The 25,717-nt window shown below is 37.6% G+C and overlaps 1 long non-coding RNA gene and 1 pseudogene across 1 annotated transcript in view; one reads left to right on the top strand and one right to left on the bottom strand.

Annotated features, from left to right (window-relative positions):
- LOC145802065 (uncharacterized) overlaps positions 1-25,717 on the top strand; it is a 225,703-nt gene that overhangs the window by 89,650 nt on the left and 110,336 nt on the right. The gene's annotated exons all lie outside the window — the stretch shown is intronic.
- Positions 14,190-25,717, bottom strand: part of LOC114315009 (uncharacterized) — a 31,558-nt pseudogene continuing 20,030 nt past the window's right edge.

The following is a 25,717-nucleotide window of genomic DNA, read 5'->3' as shown; positions in this document are numbered from 1 at the left end:
AACGCGAAGAAACGGAGAAACGGGGAAGGAAAAACGCTCTAGAGAGAGAGTGTGAAGGTTTTCGGCGGTGGAGAAGTGAGGAATAGGGTTTTCAAACCCTATTTTATAACACCCAAGGTGAAAAGTCAAAACTGCCCCGCACCAGCAACTGTTTGCCGGTCGGCAATGTTTTGTGCCGGCTGGCACTTTTTTGTGCCAATAGAATTGTTTTTGTGCCGATGGCCAGCCGGTGGCCTCATCTTTCGGCCGGTGGGGTTCCCACAGCCTTGTTTAGGCCATTTGAGTTGTTTTTGGTCTTCATAGCTCAAGAAAGTGCAAGAAAGTGCATCTCCGACGCTCAACCCGCCTCTGTTCTGACCGCAGACCGTGGCTTCAGTGCGTGGCGCTCGAATTCGTGCAAGGTGTATCCTTTTTGTATCCTTTTAAATTCAAAGTTACCCCATGTGTGTGTTGCACGAGTTCATCACACTACTTCTGTGCATTGCATCGCGCTGTCGCGCGCCACACATTTGCATTGTTATGCACGTGTTACATGCGTTACAACACGCACACCTTTGCATTGTCGTGCACATTTCTCATGCATCATCATTGCATTTCCATTCCATGCATCGCCATGCATTCTGGAATACGTGCGTTGTTGCGCATTTAAGCCCGTTTATATTCCGTGTGGCATGCGTGTCACACTCGTCATCGCACTGTTTTGTGCATTTCAAACCGTCGCACTGTTTTGTGCATTTCAAAATTGTTCGCGCTGTTCTGCGCATCGCACTGTTTTGTGCATTTCAAACCGTCGCACTGTTTTGTGCATTTCAAAATTGTTCGCGCTGTTCTGCGCATCGCACTGTTTTGTGCATTTCAAACCGTCGCACTGTTTTGTGCATTTCAAAATCGTCGCACTGTTTTGTGCATTGCATTTCAAACCTCGCGCTGTTCTGCGCATCGCACTGTTTTGTGCATTTCAAACCTCGCGCTGTTCTGCGCATTGCACTGTTTTGTGCATTTCAAATCTCGCGCTGTTCTGCGCATCGCACTGTTTTGTGCATTTCGAATTTCGCGCTATTTTGCGCATCTCATTGCATTTTGCATGCATTCCATCGCACTCTCCTGTGCACTCGCGTTGCCTAACGCATTGCGCTATTTTGCGCATCATACCGTCGTGCAATACACCGGTCTGGCGAGACCTTAAACACGCACGGTCTGACGAGACCTTAAACGCGCACGGTCTGGCGAGACCTTAAACACGCACGGTCTAGGAGACCTTAAATCCTTGGAAGGTGCAAGACCTTTAATGCATTGGTGTGCACACTATTGCTTTGTACATATCTTAAGCCGCGTGTTGTCGCGCATTCCATGCAACATGCATTTCATGCATCATTTGCATTTCAAAAAAAAAACATGCATAGTCATGCATACATCTTGCATCACGGTCTAGGAGACCTTAAATCCTCTAAAGGTGCAATTCCTTTGGTGTTTGTCGTGCCCAAACGACTTTCGGTGGTCTGGTAAAGCCACCTGCCTATGTTTGCGATGAGTTCCTAGAAGACCAACTGGGACGGTGGAAACTAGAGTTCGAACGGCTTATGCCTAGAACGCAAAGGTTCGGGAGTTCCGAGACTAAAGTCTGGTTTAAATACCCAGGGGTTTACCCTCGGCTTGAAATCTGTATGGAAGCCCCATAGGTTGAGGCGGCATGTCTACGCCTCAATTCTGGATACTGAACCAACCTAGTATGTCACCCTGTTGGTAAGATAGGGAAAGTTGCGACCATAGTCATTGCATCATAGTGCATTGTCATGCATTTCCATTGTAGCTCGCATGCATCCATTGCATTTTCCCCAGTAGGTCGCATTGCACTGCATTGTCATGCATGTTGTAAATATCCACTCCATTGCATATTTGTAAATATTGCATTGTAGATTGCATGCATTCATTGCATCATCTTCCGCCTATGGCTTGCGCCTTTCCAGGTTGAGCTTGGTCTGGTATGTGCCCTTACTTTTCATGTTAAAACACAGTTCTGCATGTGTATCGCGCCGATTCCACACTGATATGTTGGTTGAGGGTTGCGACACCTTTTCTGTGTTACACATGGCTCGTATGTGTCCATGCCTTTCCTAGGCAAGATTTGGTTTGGCCTGCGTGCCATATCCATTGTATCCATATCCATTCCATTGCATATTTGTAGATATTGCATTGTAGCTTGCATGCATTCATTGCATCGCCTTCCGCCTATGGCTTGCGCCTTTCCATGTTGAGCTTGGTCTGGTATGTGCCCTTACTTTTCATGTTAAAACACAGTTCTGCATGTGTTCGCGCCGATTCCACGCTGATATGTTGGTTGAGGGTTGCGGCACCTTTTCTGTGTTACACATGGTTTGTATGTGTACATGCCTTTCCTAGGCAAGATTTGGTTTGGCCTGCGTGCCATATTCATGTATTACATTATAGTGTAATTTTTGCATCCGGTATTAGGATCATAGTCCTTTCTCCAGCGGGTCGTTTCCCCACTTATGTCAATTCCACCCAATACTTGTTCATGCGTCTGTCTACAATACTCATAGTTCAGTTGACCGTTCTATGGTAGACAGACTTGTTACCTCCATCAATCTATTTGACATAGGTGTGGTTTCGAACCGTTCGTGATTGGATCACGATCCAAGTGCTTTGCATGTAGCTTGCATTGTTTCAAATACATTGCATCTTCATTTGCATTGTTTATACATTGTTTTGTATATATTGCATATCGTTTTGCATCCATTTTGCATTGTCATGCATGTTGCTAACGATTTTGTACCTGTTAAGTTGTTTTCTTTGCAGGCACGATATTGTATGTACGGTTCATTTGAAGCTGGTGCAACCAGACGAGCCGCACAGGTATTGTATCCTCCGAGTGAGACGTATTGAGAATTCCATAATTCTCTTACATCCTTTCTGCATTGTAGTGTAGTTTGGTGTATACTAGCTTAAAACTGTCGCATGTATGCTTCGTTACAGCTTTCTTTGAATGATCATAAGTTATGTCCGGCTCTCTGCATTGTCTTGCATTTTGCCCCTGCCTTCGGGCGCATATCTTGTTTGTCTTGCATGTTTGTCTTAGTCTTCGGCCTTGTCAAAAATGGGTCGTCTCTGGACTTTGACATTCACTCCCGTCATTGTTATGACTCTCGAGCTCTGTCAAAGAGGGGCAACTGTAGGCACCCCATTTTTGACCGTCCTCAAGACTTGGACGTCACTGTTTGAACACACGGTGATTATCCATGATCGTGTTCGTTCAGAGTTCCCGGAGGTCTCGGCTCGCGCGCCCTGCCTCGGGATCTCCGAACTTGACCGTTTAGTGTCTGGTTTTGCACCGAACACTTGTGTTTTGCCTTGAAAGGGCAGGGAATGCCTTATGAGGCATCCCCACACACCACCGGCAGTGGCTGGAGGCCACCGGATGGTCTTTTTCTTCCATCGGCACTTTTGTTTGCCGGTCGGCACACTTTATTGCCGGTCGGCATAATATGTTGCCGGTCGGCACTGTGTTTTGCCGAAATAGCATTTTTGGGCAGCCGACCACTGTTCATCCACTTTATGGAGATATTTTGTGCCAGCTGTGATAGCTGGCACCAACTCTTCCCCCCTCCATACACGTGTATGGAGGGATTTCCCTCTAGCCAAGCTTGTTGAATAAGCTTTGCAAGAGGGAGTCTTATAAGAGGAGGGTCTTCCTCTTTGATCTAGGTCAGCTTCTTGGAACCAAAAACCAGGCCTTTGAGATATAGATACATATTATCTCTATACCTCCCCCTCTCTCCTCCTTTGTGTGTGTTTTTTTTAGCTCAAAAGGTGGTTTTTACCTTACTTTTGCACCATTACACACACCATTACACCTTACTCCGAGATTGAGGGACTTGGAGGAGTTGTTTCTTGAGTTTTGGGCTGGTTTTGATCCAAAGAAGGAGGCTAGACCATTTGTTCTTCAAAGGTTCTTCAAGGGTGAGCATCTTGATTTATATTCCCCAAACTTGCAATAGTTTTTTACCTATCTAGCTTGCTGTTTTAGCTCTTATGTATAACATAAAAAGGGCTTGTATTTTCCTGCTTTAACACTTTCATTAAGGTCATTTTGTGGTTTGAGTGCAAACTCCCCCTTCTAAGCCTTGTTTGATCCATTTTGGTGCTCCTTTCATAAGGTTTTGTTCACTTCAGTGTTTTGGTCTTTTGACCACTGAAAATCAGTGTATTTTAGTGTCAAAAAAGGATGGTTTGAAGTCTTGCATAGGGGAGGGACACCCCTGTCCCTTCTTGGTTTTGTTTCCTTGAGTTGTGGCTCAAAAGGGTAGCATGTGTGCTTGATGATCCTTGGCCTCATTTCAGATTTTTTTTTGAGTATTTTAGGTCATATGTAACCTCTGTTTTTGGCCAGATTTATGCCTCCTTGCATGTTTGTAATACTTGCTTTGTATTGCTCCACTTTGCTTAGAAGTCCATCTCATGATTAGGCCATGATTCTTGTGAGAGTTGGCTTAGTTCCATGAAGTTTTTGGTGTTGTTTTTCCATGCTTAAGGTTTGTTGGTTATCCATTTAGTCATGCTTGACATGTGTGTTAGGGTTGCTTTGTATTTTTGCTTAAAAGCTTTGAGCATGTTGACCTCTAGCATGTATGTTTGTGATTACCCTCATGATTTAACATCATCTAAGGACCACATTTTAGTCCAAGAATCATGCTTGTATGTGTGCATGCATGGCCTCTTTCATGCCTTGAGGGTGTGTCCTCTTATGCCTAGGAATGAGCCTTAGTGCATATGCTTCATAGGAGATACTTTAGCTGCCATATTAGGAGTTTTTGGGGTCCTATTTTGCATGCAAAAATTCTTTTTTTACTTGCTTTGATCATGCCATGAGAGGTCATGTTGGTGGGGGAAAGTTGTCCCCTTTTGTGCCTTAACTTTGGGACCATGAGTTTGCTTGTTAACATGAGTTGTTTGTCCATCATTTTGAGCACTTTTGGTGCTGTTTTGAGGTGAATAAAGGTCTGCACTTTTATCGCTTTAGGCCCTCTTGCATGCTTGCTCCATATTTGTTGCATGGTTGCTCCATTAAGCCTTGTAGCATATCAATCCCATGGTCAAATTGGTCCATGTTTGCATCATGTTTATACCTTGTATGCTTGGCATTATACATTTGTCATGTTGGTTGTATAATGCTTGTTGTGCTTTACATCTTGGTGGCATGATACATTTGAGCCTTATTGAGCATTACATGCATTGCATTTACTCGGTTTGGGGTGTCAAACCAAGTGTGGGAATCAAGGACCATTCATACTTCAAGTGATGTAATGTGCCTCGATTCCCGGTCATCGGGACCCTTGACTCCAACTTGATAAGGCCTCGGTTTTCATTTTGTTTGTTGCATACATCCTTACATTAAGTGGCAAATTTGATCCCTTGAAGTCATCATGCACCATTGATGGCTCAAAGATCGAAGGTCATGCTTCTTTGAGTTCAAAATATGATAAGAAGTATGACCATGCTTACATGTGTCCAAGAACTCCATGCCATGCACTGTCTGTTCTCTGTTTGCTGTCAAATTGTCTTCTGCAGGAAGTTTCTGTCGACCGGCAGAATTTAGTGCCGACCGGCACTATCTGGAGTGCCGATGAATCCAATAAAATACCGTTGGGAACTGTGAAGTTCCGGTGGTAATTCTGTCCGGCCGATGGTGCTCTGCAGGACGCAAGGAACTTGCTCCAGTACTTTGGCAATTTTCAGAAAGACAAGGCAGTACAAACAGAGGCGGCAGGAGTACAGTACGGGTTTTCCGGACGAGACGGATTCGAGCACGCATCATTCGCGCATCCCGAGGCAGAGGCTGCGGCCACCCCTTTTCTTTCCTTCGCCACCTTTCCTTTAAATTAAATTAGAAATTTTTTGTAATAATTTTTTTATTATTATTTGGGACTGTAATATTCATTCGGACCCTCTGAGTGAGGGTAAACATGTAATAAGTGTGGGTGAGTGTGAGTGTGTGTATGTCTTCCAATCCCCATTTCTTTCTTCCCTTTTATTTGCCTGCTTATGATGGTAGATTAGGGCATTTTTGAAATTAGCATACCTTATGATATGCATGCGTGCATTCATGAATTTGTTGACATGCACCGGGCTCGGTACATCATACTAACCGCATTCGTATTTTCAAATTCCAAAATTGAATACATGAATCAGTTGGTTGCATATCGTATGCCATACTTAGGTTAACCGAGCCTAACTAAAATTACATCTCGTATGTGTTGCATTAGGCAAAATAACATGAACTAGGACATGCATATTTGCTAACTAGTTTATTGTTTTGGCACGGAGTACAATGTAAGTAGCTATGCTTTAGCATCCAGCATGCGTGTGAATGTTGCCATAATAGTATACTTGCCATGCGGCTAAGTGTTTACATGAGATAAACTGCTTGAATGCCTGTGGGTGGAGGTCAAATTATTTAAATTGGGATAATGCGTTAAAACTGAGATTTTTTTTTAAGCCCACTAGATAGTGGCAAAACCCTCTTTTCCAAAGGCCCACTTGAGGGTGGCAAAATCTGTATTTTAGCCTACGTGCGAGTAGCAAACCATTTTCAAAATAAACATGAAACGTCTTATTCCAATTTGGGCGATTTGGTCTATACTTGTTTGCTGTGCGCATAACATAGTAATTCTAAGCTAATAATTGGTTTAAGAACACATAAAGTTTTCAAAAACGAATATCACGGTTAGTAGAGGCCGGTCTTCGGACCGGGCGAAAGGGGGTGCTCATAGCTGACCTTCCCCGATCGTACCCAAGCTCCCGAGCCGAGACAACTCCGGTGATGACAGACATGTGGCCTTCGGCACCGAGTCAGGGTTTCCTAAATTCTCCCAAAATAAAATATTTAGGTGGCGACTCTGTATCTGGCAAAGCAGTCCATGTTTGGCACTACTTTTTCAAAAATCAGTTTCTCAAAACGATTTGCCAGATTTGGACTCTTTGGTTCAGATTAAGAACCGTGACATAAGTCGAGTCCGAACTGTAATAACCCCCAAATGAACAGAACGGGACTAACCCTCCCGGGGCGTTCGGGGGGGCGTCTACAATCATATACAAGGTTAATCAATACATAAGTTTGATGTATTATACCAACGATCATATTCGATGACATACTCAATGTGATTAGTTTCGATTTTCCCTAATCAATATGCAGTGTCTATAACATTCAAGACTATCCTCCACCGATAGCCCAAAGCAGATATTTCTAAACAGAACATAAATGCAACAACATATATAATATCAACGTTTACCATAGGTGAGTGATAAATTAATCCAACTACACCATTTAATCACATAATTTCCCAATTTCATTGTTCTCAACTTAATTTCACATTTCCCCAAATTAATTATTTATTACAATTAGGGCATTTACCCCCTTTTTCTAATAATAGCCCTAAGGCTCATTTTTCACCCATAATCTACAAACAACCTCCATTTCAAGTCTATAACACAAATATGACTCAAACATGGAAAATCCCTCTTTTAGAAATTACAAACAAACCCTAACTTTTCAAAAAAATTACCGAACAACCCCAACACATCAAAATGCCAATAGTTAAAGACAAAGCTCATAAGATGGAGTAGGATATCCCTACCTCGAAATTAGAAGCTCAGAAAAGAAGATGATGAAAACTCAAAGTGCTCTAAATCCAAGATTTTTCAAATTAGAATATAGCCCACACAACCCTCTACCTTTCTTACAAAGAACTTAGGGTAGAAACACACTCTATGTAGATTAATCCCTAGAGAGAAGATATGTAGAGAGAGAGGGAGAGTCGGTTCTAGGGTTTTCAAAATGAAAGAGAGGAAAAAGTGAAGTGTTTACTCGTTGCTGCCTACTGATATAACACAGGCTCGCTCGAGCGAAGGAATGGTCGCTCGAGCGACCAGACACAAAGAATTCTCGCTCGAGCGTAGAAAGCCTCGCTTGAGCCAAAAATGCGAAGCTTCAGGTCTGCAACCCAGACGCACGCTCGAGCGACAGAATGCTCGCTCGAGCAAAGAAACTCAAAACATACACCTCGCTCACTCGAGCGAAGGAAAGCTCGCTTGAGCCAAGAAACACAGCTCTCAGGTCCAGAATCAGACGCAGACGCAAGCTCAAGCGAAGGACTTCTCGCTCGAGCCACCAGATACAAAACTGAACTCTCGCTCTAGCGAACAAACCTAGCTCGAGCGAAGGATTTAAAACGAAGAGCTCGCTCGAGCGAAAAGTCCTCGCTCGAGCGAAGACACCAAAATCTGGGCAGCAACCATTTGCTCCCAATTACACCCAACTTGTAACAAACCTGCCCAACACATCCTATAACTCGTAAATAAGGAATTAAAGGATAACAACAAGATATAACAACAGCCAATACTACGGAACATAAGTCTGGAACACTGTACATAAAGGGATAGCCAAAGCTAGCAGAAATCATTAATAGAGTAAGACTTAATTTGGAATTAAGATTTGGAAAGACATTTATAGGGTAAAATTTAAATGAAATATAAAAGGTTGATCACAGAATGATTCATACAAAATGCAATGGAGGGCTAGGATAAAATTTAGTTATGGAAGGGTTACATTCAGAATAAATCTCAGCCATTCATTATTTTTTTCTTCTATTCTATTATGTATTCTTAGCATTATTGATACATATTAGTTCAAAACAAACTTCTGATTCAAGGATCTCAACTTAGTAATCCTTTGTAAAAAGTGTCTATTCACTAGAAAAAACGAAGCTTATATATGATAAATGAATATTACAATTGGCAATTTGCTCTTCAAATCACATCAATATGAACTTTGAAAAGGTAGGGAAGGCTACTCTATCAATTAACATTATCATGATCTAAACAAAATTATGGGTTTACATAATTGTATTTTCCCCAATATTTTTGACTTAGGTTATGTTAATAAATATATGAAACTCATAATTTAAATCAACCACACTTGGTTTAAGGTTTGATTTTTGAGTATTCTTTTTTTAATAAGGTGTGAAAAAGTTAAATGTGTTTTTTAGTAGAATATATGGAGTCACACTTAAAGAGTGGGTCAACAATATACATATTTTGATTTGTTGAAATAGTGAGACCTATCATTTTGAATGGGGTCATAAACTTTTTGGGTAAGAGGTTTACATATTTAGACCAATCACATTTTGTATATTAGGGTTTAGTGTTCATTTTCATATAGATCTATGACTTAAGGTTCATTTGAGAATTGATATTTTTAGTAACATTTTGATTTTTTTATGAAAAGATGTGTAAAAGAAGTAGAAAAATAATTTGACAAGTTATAGTATTTTTTGGCTAAAAACCTTACTTCGCAAACAAGGCATTAGTTTTTTGGTGACTAAAAAGGTTTTTTTTGTTTCACTTTTTGACATTTTTATCTAAAAATGCATAACATGAGAAACAATCCTTTATATATGATCATTTTTTTTTTTTTGGCAAAACTAGATTAACCTCGTATGTGTTAAAGAACTTATGATGGTAGACAAATTTGTTTTCAAGGAAAAAAGAAAATGGAAAATTAACAAAAGTATAGCACTAAAATAAATGCCACTGATTATTGATTAAGATTGTATTAATACATCTATATTTAGACCAATCACATTTTGTATATTAGGGTTTAGTGTTCATTTTCATATAGATCTATGACTTAAGGTTCATTTGAGAATTGATATTTTTAGTAATATTTTGATTTTTTTATGAAAAGATGTGTAAAAAAAGTAGAAAAATAATTTGACAAGTTATAGTATTTTTTGGCTAAAAACCTTACTTAGCAAACAAGGCATTAGTTTTTTGGTGACTAAAAAGTTTTTTTTTTTTTTCACTTTTTGACATTTATATCTAAAAATATGTAACTTGAGAAACAATCCTTTATATATGATCATTTTTTTTTGGCAAAACTAGATTAACCTCGTATGTGTTAAAGAACTTAAGATGGTAGACAAATTTGTTTTCAAGGAAAAAAGAAAATGGAAAATTAACAAAAGTATAGCACTAAAATAAATGCCACTGATTATTGATTAAGATTGTATTAATACATTTATATTTAGACCAATCACATTTTGTATATTAGGGTTTAGTGGTCATTTTCATATAGATCTATGACTTAAGGTTCATTTGAGAATTGATATTTTTAGTAATATTTTGATTTTTTTATGAAAAGATGTGTAAAAAAAGTAGAAAAATAATTTGACAAGTTATAGTATTTTTTGGCTAAAAACCTTACTTAGCAAACAAGGCATTAGTTTTTTGGTGACTAAAAAGTTTTTTTTTTTTTTGTTTTTTTTTTCACTTTTTGACATTTATATCTAAAAATACGTAACTTGAGAAACAATCCTTTATATATGATCATTTTTTTTTTGGCAAAACTAGATTAACCTCGTATGTGTTAAAGAACTTAAGATGGTAGACAAATTTGTTTTCAAGGAAAAAAGAAAATGGAAAATTAAAAAAAGTATAGCACTGAAATAAATGCCACTGATTATTGATTAAGATTGTATTAATACATCTATATTTAGACCAATCACATTTTGTATATTAGGGTTTAGTGTTCATTTTCATATAGATCTATGACTTAAGGTTCATTTGAGAATTGATATATTTAGTGACATTTTAATTTTTTTATAAAAAGATGTGTAAAAATAGTAGAAAAATAATTTGACAAGTTATAGTATTTTTTAGCTAAAAACCTTACTTCGCAAACAAGGCATTAGTTTTTTGGTGACTAAAAAGTTTTTTTTTTTTTCACTTTTTGACATTTTTATCTAAAAATACGTAACTTGAGAAACAATTCTTTATATATGATCATTTTTTTTTTTGGGCAAAACTAGATTAACCTCGTACGTGTTAAAGAGCTTAAGATGGTAGACAAATTTGTTTTCAAGGAAAAGAGAAAATGGAAAATTAACAAAAGTATAGCACTGAAGTAAATGCCACTGATTATTGATTAATATTGTATTAATACATCTATATTTAGACCAATCACATATTTATACCAATCACATTTTGTATACTAGGGTTTAGTGTTCATTTTCATATAGATCTATGACTTAAGGTCAATTTGAGAATTGATATTTTTAGTAACATTTTGATTTTTTTATGAAAAGATGTGTAAAAAAAGTAGAAAAATAATTTGACAAGTTATAGTATTTTTTTGCTAAAAATATTACTTCGCAAACAAGGCATTAGTTTTTTGGTGACTAAAAAGTTTTTTTTTTTTTGTTTTTTTTTTCACTTTTTGACATTTTTATCTAAAAATAAGTAACTTGAGAAACAATCCTTTATATATGATCATTTTTTTTTTTTTGGCAAAACTAGATTAACCTCGTACGTGTTAAAGAACTTAAGATGGTAGACAAATTTGTTTTCAAGGAAAAAAGAAAATGGAAAATTAACAAAAGTATAGCACTGAAATATATGCCACTGATTATTGATTAAGATTGTATTAATACATCTATATTTCTATTCCCAAAATAAGTTAAATTTTTGAAAAACGGAATTATTGGCGAGTACAAGAATAACAAATTTATGAGGATCAAAAGGTTAAAATTTTAGTTTAGACAAGTGAAAGAGAGATTTTAGAAAAATAATACACTGAGAACAGTACGAAACATGTATGCAATAGATATATAAAAAAGATGCTGGATATAAAATATAATGATATTCATTCAATATGAAAGTCAGGTGTATAGGTGCATAACTATGTACAATATAGTATTTATATCATGAGAAATCCTATAATCAATAATATATACCATATCTATATGACTGTACTAAGCCACTTAGTATATAACATAACCATACCCTAGCTAGATTGTATACACATCAGACTATGGAAGAGGAACCGAATGAGCCGTAGAATCATGAATAAGATCATCAGCGACATCTTGGAAATACAACCACTTGTGATCTGGCTGGCTGAGCATAGTGCAGAAAGGGCACTTGAGTACAATCTTCTTGTATTGTTGTCTCACCTCAGTCAATGGTAATAAACCGAACTCATGGTAATCACATAGCATGGCATAACGGCGACGATGGCATGGCCCCCAGAAAATCTTATGACCCATGATGGATGCGGTGAGCAAGAGTTAGAAAACTAAGAACTTTAGTGATACTTTCAGTTGAAGCATTGAAAAGAAAAATTGCACTAGAGCACTTATCAGGCCAAATAAATCGAGAAATTTAACCGGAATGTGTTTCTTCTTCATGCAAAATGTAGGAAAGGCTACTTTGTGAATTAAAATTATAATGATCTAAACAGAATTATGGGTTTAAATAATTGCATTTTCCCCAATATTTTTGACTTAGGCTATTGAAAAACCTAAGTGATTCATGATTAGACCAAGATTTAATTGTTTCAAATTCCCAACCAATTAAAACCCACAATCTAAATCATCAAGCACGTACGAAAGCGATTTAGATTGTTCTTTCAAAAAAACAATGAATCGACACAAATGATTTTTTATGTGAAAAAATCACAATTGAAGCACCTTCAATTGTGGCCAAAAACCACAGGCAAAACGCCACAAATCAATCCACTACTGAACAAAGAAAGATTACAAAGATACCAAACAAATTACCAATACTGCTTCCAATTTGTTTTCAAATCTTCTGTATGTCTTTCACCGCAACCTTCACACGGAATTAATTAACTTGATGTTGAATCCACAACATCAATTGTCAAATAAACGATTGCACTCAGCATCAAACTCCTTTGATTACTCTGTGCTTGCATCTTCAGATTCCACCGAAGAAGAATACTCTCAAAGAAAAATATCAAACAAACTCCTTGATGTGTGCTTATACGAACATGAGTTCAAACTCCATCAAACATCAAGGAAAACCAGGAAAAATATCCCAAAAAAAAACCCTAAGACTATTAAAGAAGATCTAGAAAAAGTAACCCTATAGTTGGAGCAACAAGCAAATTTATAGAAATAGAGATTGCGCAGTCTGCTCGAGCGTGGGAATGTATGCTCATGCAAGGACTCTATATCACGTGTTCCAAACCAACGTAAAAACACATCACTCAGTATTTTTGCAGACACGCAAAATACTACGAGAGTGTAAACTTTGCTCGAGCATCACTTTTCCCGCTTGAGCGGGAAGACTAAAATTGGAAAATTAAAACTCGATTAAACACTCAGTTTTTCCATGGATTTTGACAATAAGGGTCCTCACAATCTCCCCCTTTGTCAAATCCCAAACAAAATTGTTCTGAACAATTTTTCCAAACAAATCCCAACATACAAACATTCTTAGATAATCAACAACTTAAAGAAAACACACACACACACACACACACACACACACAAAACTAAACTAAATTAAACTAAACAAAAAACAAAACCACTGAAAGCAACGACCATGAATCATGCAATTCCGGAATAATCCACCTGAAGAGACAATCACACAAACCAAAACTGTGGAACTGGATAAATAGCCAAATATATAGATATCTAAAACAAAAACAACCCAATATCTAAAAAACCAAGTATAATACCCATCCATCCTAAAATAATAAGGCATGCAAAAAGATTTCTAACACTAACAAAGTATCTCAATAAGACATGCATCAATGCATCAAGTATAAACATCCAAAATCCAATACCAAAAAATATTCCTAACAACATCCACTCCCCTTTTTTGTCCAGGAGAGAAAACACCAATATAGAAATCAGTCCAACAAGAGATATTTCTGTGCAAGAATAATACTAGCCAAAAAGATGTTTGTGCAACAAAGATCTTGAAGCTGGTGGTTGTGGAGATGACTGCATCTGGAGAAGAGACATGATCTGAGACAAAGGAGCAGAAGACTGTGCAACGGACTCCTCAATGCGCTTGGATGAGGCCTCCAATGTAGTGAGCTGAGCATCAGTAGTAGTCTCTAGATCCATAAGCCTAGCCTCAAAAATATCCATCCGGCTCTCAAGATGATCAAAATGAGAAACAACAGACTGCTTGAAATGATGAAGCTGGCTGCGGATAGTACGGACTAGAGATGGCTGCTACCCCTCACCAACAGCTTCACCGACAGCAGCCGCATCAAACTCAGCCTCCTCTGCCATAGCAGCATCACCTGTACTTATACTGGAATGACCCACCCCGATAAGGACCCCCCTAACATGAGACTGACTCTAGGAGACAATCTTCTTGGTGAAAGGCCAGGAAGGAGAAGCAAATTCATCCTCGTTAAATGAGGAAACCTCAAACTTGGCGAGAAACCGATTAATGAGGCACCCATAAGGTAGACTGAGGTTGTTACGCTCAAACACAGCAACCATCTTCTGAATGATCAAGGTAGCAAGGTCAATGGAGCGATGGTAAGCAATATAATGAAGAACAAACCCTTGTTCTTGGTTTATTTCCGAGCTATGGGTGGTCACTATAATGTTGGCACACACAATGAGATTAAGTAACCAAAAATGGTGAAGGAGCTCATTTTGCTTGATCAATAAGCCTGGGAGCCATGGACGAGATGTACCACATAAAGCAGTGGCCACCTCATTAAAATCACAAGTGGGTCTCATAGGAAAAGGATAAAAAATAGGGAAGACTTTACTAATTCCTAAAAGCTCACGAATGAGATCAGTGGTGACTGTAATAGATTTGGACTGAACCTAAGTCTTGAATAAAGGACCAATGTCATCAGGACTCTCCATGTTACAGTAAAATTCTCTAACCTAACTGAGATTTTGAGGACCCGAGAAAGAAACTACTAACTCTCCACCTAAAGAATCAAACAGTGGACGGATATGAATAGACTCAAAGGTGTTTGGGAGAACATTTCATTTGAAATGAACAGCACAAGACGGATAGGACTCTTGAAACAATTTGGCTTTATCAGCCGAGGGAAACTGGTCTGAGTTAAAGGAGGATCAAGTGGCAGTGGACTTCTTTCGCTTAGAGGAAGACATGACTAAACCAAGAATAAACCAAAAGAATAAACACCAATCCCCCAACCCAAGACAAAAGTTAAACCAAAAGAGGAAAAAAAAAACAGAAACAAAACATTAGTAATAGACTTAAATGTAGCAAAATTAACCAGTCAATAGAAGTATGAAGCACATTGTAATCCAGTTAACAAAATAATCACGGACAACATAGTCATATAATCAATTAACCAGATAGATCACATAAGTAAATAAAACCTAGAACTGAAAGCAGTGATAATATAGAACACAACCTAATATTCCAAAGCCCAATATTCCATAACAAGATTCACGTACACCAATAAGACCCAAACATTGTAAACAATAGAGAAGAATGAAACATGAGAGGAATAAACTACAACCAAAAATAAAGAAACAGAAGAATAGTGAAATTGAAGAGAAACCTACCTTAGATGCGCAAGAAGAACAAGAATCACCAAGGAATAGTCCAAGGAAGGGCAATGTACTGAATAGCCAAGAAGCCCTAGGAGAGAGAATGAATTTTGGGGAAAAATTGAACTAAAGAGACCAAGGAAAGAGTTTATCTCAAACCAATCCACTCAAGCATGGGTTTTAACACTCAAGCGTGAGCCAAAACATGCGTGGCTACGCTCGAGCACGAAAATGGACGCTCGAGCGCCAAAAACAACCACACAGAACTACAAAACTCTGCAAAAAAAATGCTGGATTAATGAAATCCACGCTTGAGCGTAAGAGTTTCCGCTCAAGCAAGGACAAAACAACTCCAAACCTCAAAAATAGCCCCCTCCCCCTTTTTATTTTATTTTTAAATAAAAGAATAAAAAAAAAACAACTCAACCAGAGAAATGTGACCTGTAGAAAGGAGGGGAGTATAATTGCAAGACTACAACACTGACATGAGATTATCTACAAACCATGAAGCCTGTAAACTTGTACATTTTGAAATTATGAACCACAAGAACATGAGCAAATCAGATAATATTCAATCAATGATCATAAGCAACATGAGAAAACATAACTCAAAAACAAACATGAGAGCTTACATAAAGAACGTGTGTGTGTGCAATCCTTGAGAGGGAATAGAGCTAGAGTTAATTCTTGTAGTGATTAGATGGTTGGACCTCTAGCAAGAGTAGCGAAACAATCATCTAGAAAAGTCAAACCACTAGAAATCAAAGGGTATTTGTTGAGTAAGCGTGGAGGCTCCCCTCAGTCAATGAGTCCCCTTTTATTTTTTATCAGGAGATTTTTCTTTTCTGTGGGCACTCACTGGTGGCTTGCACGCTCAAGAGTATGGAAACCAAACCAGAGAAGCATGAAATCAAGAAAGCATAGCCCGATCGGTGCCTCTGAGGTAGCCTTTTCCTAATGCTCGGACTTCAATGAGATGAGGGAGGAACCGTGAATGTGAAAAAATGATGGTAGATGGTTAAGAGACTCAACATCACCCATGATATACCAGTATAGGTCTATTCCTCCAAAAATGTAAAAGATACACTGTTAGTGGTCCATAGAGAACTTTGATCACTTGTGTGGAAACCCCTGCAACTGTTTATCTCAAGAATGTGTACAGAATGAGATCATGAAATCAATGAGCATAAGCATTCAGAATGAGCTATGAACAAAGAAAAATGAAATCTAGCAAGCAACAAAAGAGTTCATATTTGTCTAAATGCAGGGATGACAAGAATCAATGAGAATGAGATTATAGCATCGAAGTATACAGAAAAGTAATAACTCACACCCCCTCCAGTAACAAATAACACCCTAACAACTGAGCACTACACCCAAGGTCTTTCTAAGGAACTCAAACCTAAGAAGATCAAGGGATTTTGTAAAAATATCAGCTTTTTGGTGCTCAGTGGAAACATATTCAAGTACAACAAGGCCTTCTTCCACTAACTCTTAGATAAAATAATAACGAATAATGAATGTCAATGTGTTTGGTGCGAGAGTGTTGGATAGGATTTTTAGAAATGTTAATGGCACTTGTGTTATCACAGAAAAGAGTGAGAGTGTTCTAGTCTATTCCATAATCATGAAGCATTTGCTTCATCCATAACATTTGTGCACAATAACTCCCTACAGCAATATACTCGGCCTCAGCGGTTGAAAAGGAAATGGCATTTTTCTTTTTGCTATGCCAGACAACCAGATTATTCCCAAGATAAAAACACCCACCAGATGTGCTCTTACGATCATCAGCACACCCTGCCTAGTCGGCATCAAAAAAACCAGTGATTTCAGCTGTAGTGCCGGTCGAGAACTAAATCCCATAACCCAATGTCCCATTCACATACTTAACGATATGTTTGACAGCAATTAGATGAGACTCTTTAAGACAAGCTTGGTAAAGGGGACAAACACCAACACTACATGCAATTTCAGGACGACTGGCAATGAGGTACAAGAGACTTCCTATCATACTCCTATATAGGGTGGGATCGACAACAGTACCAAAGGAGTCTTTGGAAAGGTGAAGACTGGTGCTCATGGGAGTGCGAGCATGTTTGGCCGACTCAAGACCGAACTTTGTGACAAGGTTTTTGGCATACTTAGTCTAGGAAACAAACATACCTGAAGGAGACTGTTTAATTTGAAGACCTAAAAAGTAAGACAACTCTCCCATCATGCTCATCTCAAACTCATGTGTCATGCAATCCAAAAAGTATTTAACAAGATGATCAACAATGGATCCAAACACAATATCATCAACATAAATCTGTGCAACAAGAATATGAGACTTAGTATGTTTCACAAATAAAGTCTCATCCACACTACCCCTTTGAAAATCATTACCAAGTAGGATGGTAGTAAGTCTATCATACCAAGCTCGAGGGGATTATTTCAATCCATACAGAGCTTTGTCTAACTTGTAGACATGGTTTAGACATTTAGGGTCTTCAAACCCTTTCGGTTGCTCAACATAAGCCTCTTCTTTCAAGTACCTATTCAGAAAGGCACTTTTCACATCCATTTGAAACAGTTTGAAACCAAAAAAAACATGCAACACCAAGTAAAATACGAATAAATTCGAGACGTGTAACTAGGGCAAACGTCTCATCATAGTCAACGCTCTCTACTTGTGTGTAGCCTTGAGCAACCAACCTAGCTTTATTTCTAACCACAATACCATTCTCATCAGATTTATTCTTAAAAATCCACTTGGTACCTATCATGTTCATGTCTCTAGGTCTGGGAACAAGAGTCCAAACATTGTTACGTTCAAATTGACCTAATTCTTCATGCATAACATTAACCCAACTATTATCTAGTAAGGCCTCTTTTATATTCTTAGGTTTAATTAATGAAACATAACACATATGAGATACCTCATCCCGAATTTGTCTTCGGGTTTTCATTCGATCCGAGACACTTCCAATCACCTATTGAGCTGGATGATTCAGTTTCACCCTTGCTGATGGCTTGAACTCTGGGCTTGTGATGACAAAAGCATCAGAAGTAGTGTCTCTCTGTGCACTCTTTGGGCTCTGACTTACCTGAGAAGTTGGTGCTGTCTCAACTTCATGTGCTTGGACCTTATCATCTTTTTGACTTTGTGGTTCAGTATCCAAAATTAGAGACTCGCCATTATCTTCCTCATTTGTTACTAAAGTAGGAGAACCTGTGTCATCTATAACCACATTGATCAATTCCATTAAAGATGAAGTTCGTAGGTTGTAGACTTGAAAAGCCCTACTAGTGGTTGAATACCCTAGAAAAATACCTTCATCACTTTGGGAGTCAAATTTTCCCAAATGCTCTCTATCTTTGAAGATGTAACGCATACTCCCAAAAATTTTGAAGTATTTTACATTAGGTTTCAATCCCTTCCACAATTCATATAAAGTTTGTAAAGTCTCGGACCTTAAATACACACGATTTATGACATACACAACAGTATTTAGGGCTTCAGCCCAAAACTTTGGAGGAACTCTCTTACTAAGAAGCATGACCCTAGCCATCTCTTGAACAACCCTGTTCTTTCTCTCAACAACTCCATTTTGTTGTGGAGTAATAGGTGCAGAAAATTCATGCTTAATTCCATGCATATCACAAAAATTTGAAAGCGAATTGTTTTCAAACTCACGACCATGATTAGTTCGGATTCTTATGATATGCCCAATGGAAACACCCTGTTCATTTTGGATTTTAAGGACTAAAGCTTGGAAAGCATCAAACGTGTTAGATTTTTCTCTTAAAAAGTTTACCCATGAAAAACGAGTAAAATCATCAACAGTTAAAAAAATGTATTTTTTTACCTCCAATGCTTTTAGTACGAGTAGGTCCCATTAAATCCATGTGAACCAATTCAAGAGGACGTTTGGTTGTAAAGCTATTCACCTTTTTATGAGGGGCACAGGTTTGCTTTCCAAGTTGACATGGTCCATACACATGGTTTAGATTCTTACCCAACTTCAGTACGCCTCTCACAAGCTCTTTGTTGGTTATCCTAGTTAGGTCTTTGAAATTCATGTGACCTAATCTTTGATGCCACAGATCAATGTTACTTATGATGGCTGAGTGACAAGTGAGATCATTAGTAGTAACAATCCTGTAGCAGTTATCAGATGTGCAAACCCATGCATGACAGTATTTCCTTTTTTATCCAAAATTTCACATTTATTTTTTGAAAACAATACTTCATGGTGGGAATCATACATTTGACTGATGCTCAAAAGATTTGCTTTAAGGCCATCAATAGGTAATGTATTTTCAAGCTTGGGAAGACGAGCCACACTTATAGAGCCCTTACTAGTGACTCTAGAAGTGCCACCATCTCCAAAGGTAACAATTCCACCTTCATATTTTTCAAGGGAGGTGAAGTAGGATTTGTCACCTAACATGTGATGAAAGCACCCACTATTAAGATACCACATGTGTGAGTCACGTGCTTTTAGAGCAGTGTGAACAACTAAACAAGTCAGGTAATCTTTTCTCACCCATATCTTTTTGGTCTTAACAAAATCAGGACTGGCGGTCTTGGTAAATGTCTTAGCATTGTGAACACCCTCGTGAATCTTGGTGCTCTGCCTAGACATGTAAGGTTGTCTCCTAACCCAAAAAGTATTAGAATTTCTACCATTTTGAGACACCTTACCAAACAATTCAAAGCAATAAGGACGAATGTGGCCATACCTACCACAATGATGACAAACAAAAACGGGTTTTACCTTCATTTTGTTGATCTTACCCTCATTAGGCAGATGAAGAGAGGGATCACCCTGGTGCACCTTCAGCTTTCCCTTTGCTTGAGTCTTCAAGTCATGAGATGTAGAGGCCTATCTCCTGTGAGCTATTGCATTACCATAGCCTAGCCCACTTTTGTCACAACCTATTTGTTGAGACCCAAGGATGTCTTCTAATGATTTGGAACCTTTATTCCACATGGCAATTGTGGCTCTAGCAATTCTGAGTTCTTCATCTTTATGACAAACCATCTCTTCCAATGTAGTTTGTGACATCTCAAGGCTTTCAATCTTCTCTTCATATGCGGAATATACTTTCAGGAGTTCATTCCTTTCAATCTCACAAGATAGAAGTTTCTCACATAGGTCTTGCCTATCACTAGAGATCTTGATGACATTCTGCTTGCCTGTTACAAGTTCTCCTTTTAGTTTGACATTCTCACTTTCACATGCTTTGAGCTTGAGAGTGAGTTTGTCATTGATCTTGGACAAATTCAAAGATTCATCATAAAGCTTTTCGTAAGCTTGTTGTAGATCATCACCATCAATCTCATCATTGTCTTCTGATGTTTCATCATCTTCTTTTTTCTCCTTTTTCTCCTTGACCTCATCCAGTCGAGCAACTAAGGTAGGAACGGTGGTAAATGGTGGTGAAGATGACTCTCTTCTTTCATGAAATTGGCTCAAAATGTCCCGTGCATCTTTGGCCTTTGTGCAGTGAGCAACCCGTTGTTGTTCTTCATCAGAAATAGCTTCACGAATAGTAATCAGAACTCTCTAATTGCTCCGATTGACAATAGTTTCAACATCCTCTTCAATGGCTTGCTAGCCTTCAGGGTCGAAAGCTCTCAAAACCGCCCTCATTCTGATCTTCCAATACAAGTAATTACTCCCATCAAAGGTAAGAGCTAGGTGCAGATTCTGACCACGAGCAAATTCCACTGACTTCAGAGGAGGTTGAGTGAAAGTGGACCAAAATACCATGAAAGCACTATCCTCGTCTTCAGTGGATTCAATTTCTTCGGGTTCTTGCTCTGACCCGCTTTCATTATCCCAAGTCACAGTATAGACTTTCTTCCGATTCCTTTTTGATGGACATTCAAGAGCAATATGTCCAAAACCTTAACATTCATAACACTTGACCCCTTGCCCTTTACAATCTTTTTTTTTCAATTTTTGGAGCAAGTTTTGGTGGAAAAGTTTTGGGTTTATCATTACTCTTGTCTTTTGAAATAGGGTCTCTAAAAGTAGGCTTCTTTTTATTCAAAATTTTTTTGAACTGTTTAGTAAACATAGCCGTCATCTCGAACTCTAGATCAAACTCAATCTCAGGAGTTTTTGCAGTCTCATGAGCACTAGTGAAAGCCACACTATCTTTTTGTTTTTTCATAGAAATCTGGGGGCTTCATAAGCCTGCAAGTTTCCAACCAACTGATCAAGCTTGAGCGTATCAACATTCTGAGCCTCCTCAATAGTTGTCACTTTTGATTGGAACCTCTAGGCTAAAGACCTCAAGATTTTTCCAACAACCTTAGCTTCAAGGCTTTTTTCACCGAGTGTGAAACAGGAATTCACGATGTCACTAAGTTTAGCATAGAAATCATCGAACGTCTAATCATCACACATAAAAAGGGTTTCAAAGCCAGAGGCGAGACATTAAAGTTTTGACCTTTTAACAGAAATAGTACCCTCCTGAATCGTTTCAAGAATGTCCCAAGCCTCTTTTGCTACCTCACACGTACAAATACGACAAAACTCTTCAGATGTGACAGAGCAAAAAGGGAATTGAGAGCCTTACTGTTCCAACTCGAGTTTTGATAATCGAATGTGTCCCATTTATCAAGGGGTTTGGGAATATCAATACTATCAATGGTGACAATAGGTTCACTCCACCCATAGATCACACAGTGCCAAACTTTCTCATCGATAGATTATAAAAACGCTCTCGTACGAGCTTTCCAATAAGAATAGTTTGTACCATCAAGTAACGGAGGTCTATGGGTCGAGTTACCTTCACGAATTGAATCCATATCACCAATCACACAAAATCACAATCCTATAGTTTTGATAAAAACAAAGAGTGACCCGCTCTGATACCAATTGAAAAACCTAAGTGATTCTTGATTAGACCCAAGATTTAATTGTTTCAAATTCCCAACCAATTAAAACCCACAATCTAAATCATCAAACACGTACGAAAGTGATTTAGATTGTTCTTTCAAAAAAACTATGAATCAACACAAACGATTTTTTACGTAGAAAAATCATAATTGAAGCACCTTCAATTGTGACCAAAAACCATGGGTGAAATGCCACAAATCAATCCACTATTGAAGAAGGAAAGATTACAAAGATACCAAACAAATTACCAGAACTGCTTCCAATTTGTCTTCAAATCTTCTGCATGTCTTTCACCCCAACCTTCACACGGAATTGATCAACTTGATGTTGAATCCATAACTTCAATTGTCGAATAAACGACTAGACACAACATCAAACTCCTTTGATTACTCTGTGCTTGAATCTTCAGATTCCACCGAAGAAGAATACTCTCAAAGAAAAATATCAAACAAACTCCTTGATGTGTGCTTATATGAACATGAGTTCAAACTCCATCAAACATCAAGGAAAACCAAGAAAAATATCTCAAAAGAAAACCCTAAGACTCTTAAAGAAGATCTAGAAAAAGTAACCCTAGAGTTAGAGCAACAAGCGAATTTATAGAAGCAGAGATCGCGCGATCCACTTGAGTGTAGGAATGGACGCTCGAGCGGGGACTCTACATCGCGTGTTCCAAACCAGGGTTCATGCTCGAGCGGAAGATCCTACGCTCGAGCGTAAAAACACATCACTCAGTTTTTCCATGGATTTTGACAATAAGGGTCCTAACAGCTATGTTAATAAATATATGAAACTCATAATTTAAATCAACCACACTTGGTTTGGGGTTTGATTTTTTAGTATTTTTTTTTTATTAAGGTGTGAAAAAGTTAAATGTGTTTTTTAGTAGTATAGATGCAATCACACTTAAAGAGTGGGTCAACAATATATATATTTTTATTTGTTGAGATAGTGAGACCTATCATTTTGAATGGGGTCATTTATACTTTTTGGGTAAGAGGTTTACATATTTAGACCAATCACATTTTGTATATTAGGGTTTAGTGTTCATTTTCATATAGATCTATGACTTAAGGTTCATTTGAGAATTGTTATTCTTAGTAACATTTTGATTTTTTTTTTTTTTGAAAAGATGTGTAAAAAAAGAAGAAAAATAATTTTACAAGTTATAGTGATTTTGTGAATAAAAACCTTAGTTCGCAAACAAGGCATTAGTTTTTTGGTAACTAAAAAGTTCTTTGGTTTTTTTTTTTTTCACTTTTTTGACATTTTTATCTAAAAACAAGTAACTTGAGAAACAATCCTTTCTACATGATCATTTTTTCTTTGGCAAAACTAGATTAACCTCGCACGTGTTAAAGAACTTAATATGGTAGACAAACTTGTTTTCAAGGAAAAAAGAAAATAGAAAATTAACAAAAGTTCAACACTGAAATAAATGCCACTGATTGTTGATTATGATTGTATTAATACATCTATATTTCTATTCCCAAAATAAGTTTAAAATTTTAAAAAAATAGAATGATTGGCTAGTACAAGAATAATAAATTTATAAGGATCAAAAGGTTAAAATTTTAGTTTAGACAAGTGAAAGAGAGATTTGAGAAAAATACTACACTGAGAACTGTACAAAACATATATGCAACAGATATATATAAAAGATGTTGGATATATAATGTAATGATATTCATTCAATATGAAAGTCAGGTGTATATGTGCATAGCTATGTACAATATGGTATTTATATCATGAGAAATCCTACAATCAGTAATATATACCATATATATATGACTGTACTAAGTCACTTAGTATATAACATAACCCTACCCTAGCTAGACTGTATACGTATCAGACTACGGAAGAGGAACCGAATGAGCCGTAGAATCATGAATAAGATCATCAACGACATCTTGGAAATACAACCACTTGTGATCCGACTAGCTAGGCATGGTGCAGAAGGGGCACTCCAGTACAATCTCCTTGTATTGTTGTCTCTCCTCAGTCAATGGTAGTAAACCAAACTCATGGTAATCACATAGCATGGCATAACGGTGACGATAGCGTAGCCCCCAAAAAATCTTGTGACCCATGATGGCTGCCGCGAGCAAGAGTTAGAAAACTGAGAACTTTAGTGATACTTTCAGTTGAAGCATTGAAAGGAAAAATTGCACGAGAGCACTTATCAGGCCAAATAAATCGAGAAATTTGACCGGAATGTGTTTCTTCTTCATGCAAAAAGTAGGAAAGGCTACTCTGTGAATTAAAATTATCATGATCTAAACAAAATTATGGGTTTAAATAATTGTATTTTCCCCAATATTTTTGACCTAGGCTATGTTAATAAATATATGAAACTCATAATTTAAATCAACCACACTTGGTTTGGGGTTTGATTTTTAATATTTTTTTTTTTAATAAGGTGTGAAAAAGTTAAATGTGTTTTTTTGTAGTATAGATGGAGCCACAATTAAAGAGTAGGTCTACAATATATATATTTTGATTTGTTGAAATAGTGAGACCTATCATTTTGAATGGGGTCATTTATACTTTTAGGGCAAGAGGTTTACATATTTAGACCAATCACATTTTGTATATTAGGGTTTAGTGTTCATTTTCATATAGATCTATGACTTAAGGTTCATTTGAGAATTGATATTTTTAGTAACATATTGATTTTTTTATGAAAAGATGTGAAAAAAAAGTAGAAAAATAATTTTACAAGTTATAGTGATTTGTTGAATAAAAACCTTAGTTCACAAACAAGGCATTAGTTTTTTGGTAACTAAAAAATGTTTGGTTTTTTTTTTTTTTCACTTTTTGACATTTTTATCTAAAAACAAGTAACTTGAGAAACAATCCTTTATACATGATCTTTTTTTTTTGGCAAAACTAAATTAACCTCGTACATGTTAAAGAACTTAAGATGGTAGACAAATTTTATAGCGATCCCGGTTTTGCCTCGACCTTTTTTGTGTCCCGGACTTGGTAAGTGGTTGAATATCGTATCCTTATCTTGTTATTCTCTTTTGACTCTTTGTATTTGAGTTTTGGATTATGTTGGGCGTGTTTGGAACTGGTTGGTTGTTAGTTGGTCTAGAATGTTGTTGCCCAGATTTTGACTTATTCGCTTGAGTGTGCCTCACGTAATCTGTTTCTTCTCTCGAGTGAGGATTCTTGCGCTCGCGCTCGAGCAAGGATTGAGAGTTCTCAGGTTTCCTTCCAGATGCAGCTTTTCTGGGGAGGGGGAAGTTCTTCGCTCGAGCGAGACTTCTTGCACTCGAGCGAGCTTTGTGTTACTTGTTCTTACGCTCGAGCAAGGCTTCTTGTGCTCGAGCGTACATCTACGTTTGTGGTAGACCTGAAGCTTTGAATTCTACTCTTGAGTGACGCTTCTTGTGCTTGAGCGAGGTCACTGTTGTGTCTAGTCGCTCGAGCGAGGAC

Source organism: Camellia sinensis, chromosome 11, assembly GCF_055761805.1.
Source record: "Camellia sinensis isolate YWXY chromosome 11, ASM5576180v1, whole genome shotgun sequence".
Classification (NCBI taxonomy): Eukaryota; Viridiplantae; Streptophyta; class Magnoliopsida; order Ericales; family Theaceae; genus Camellia; species Camellia sinensis.
Note: the sequence above shows the minus strand (reverse complement) of the source record. Positions and strands in the feature narration are given on the sequence as shown.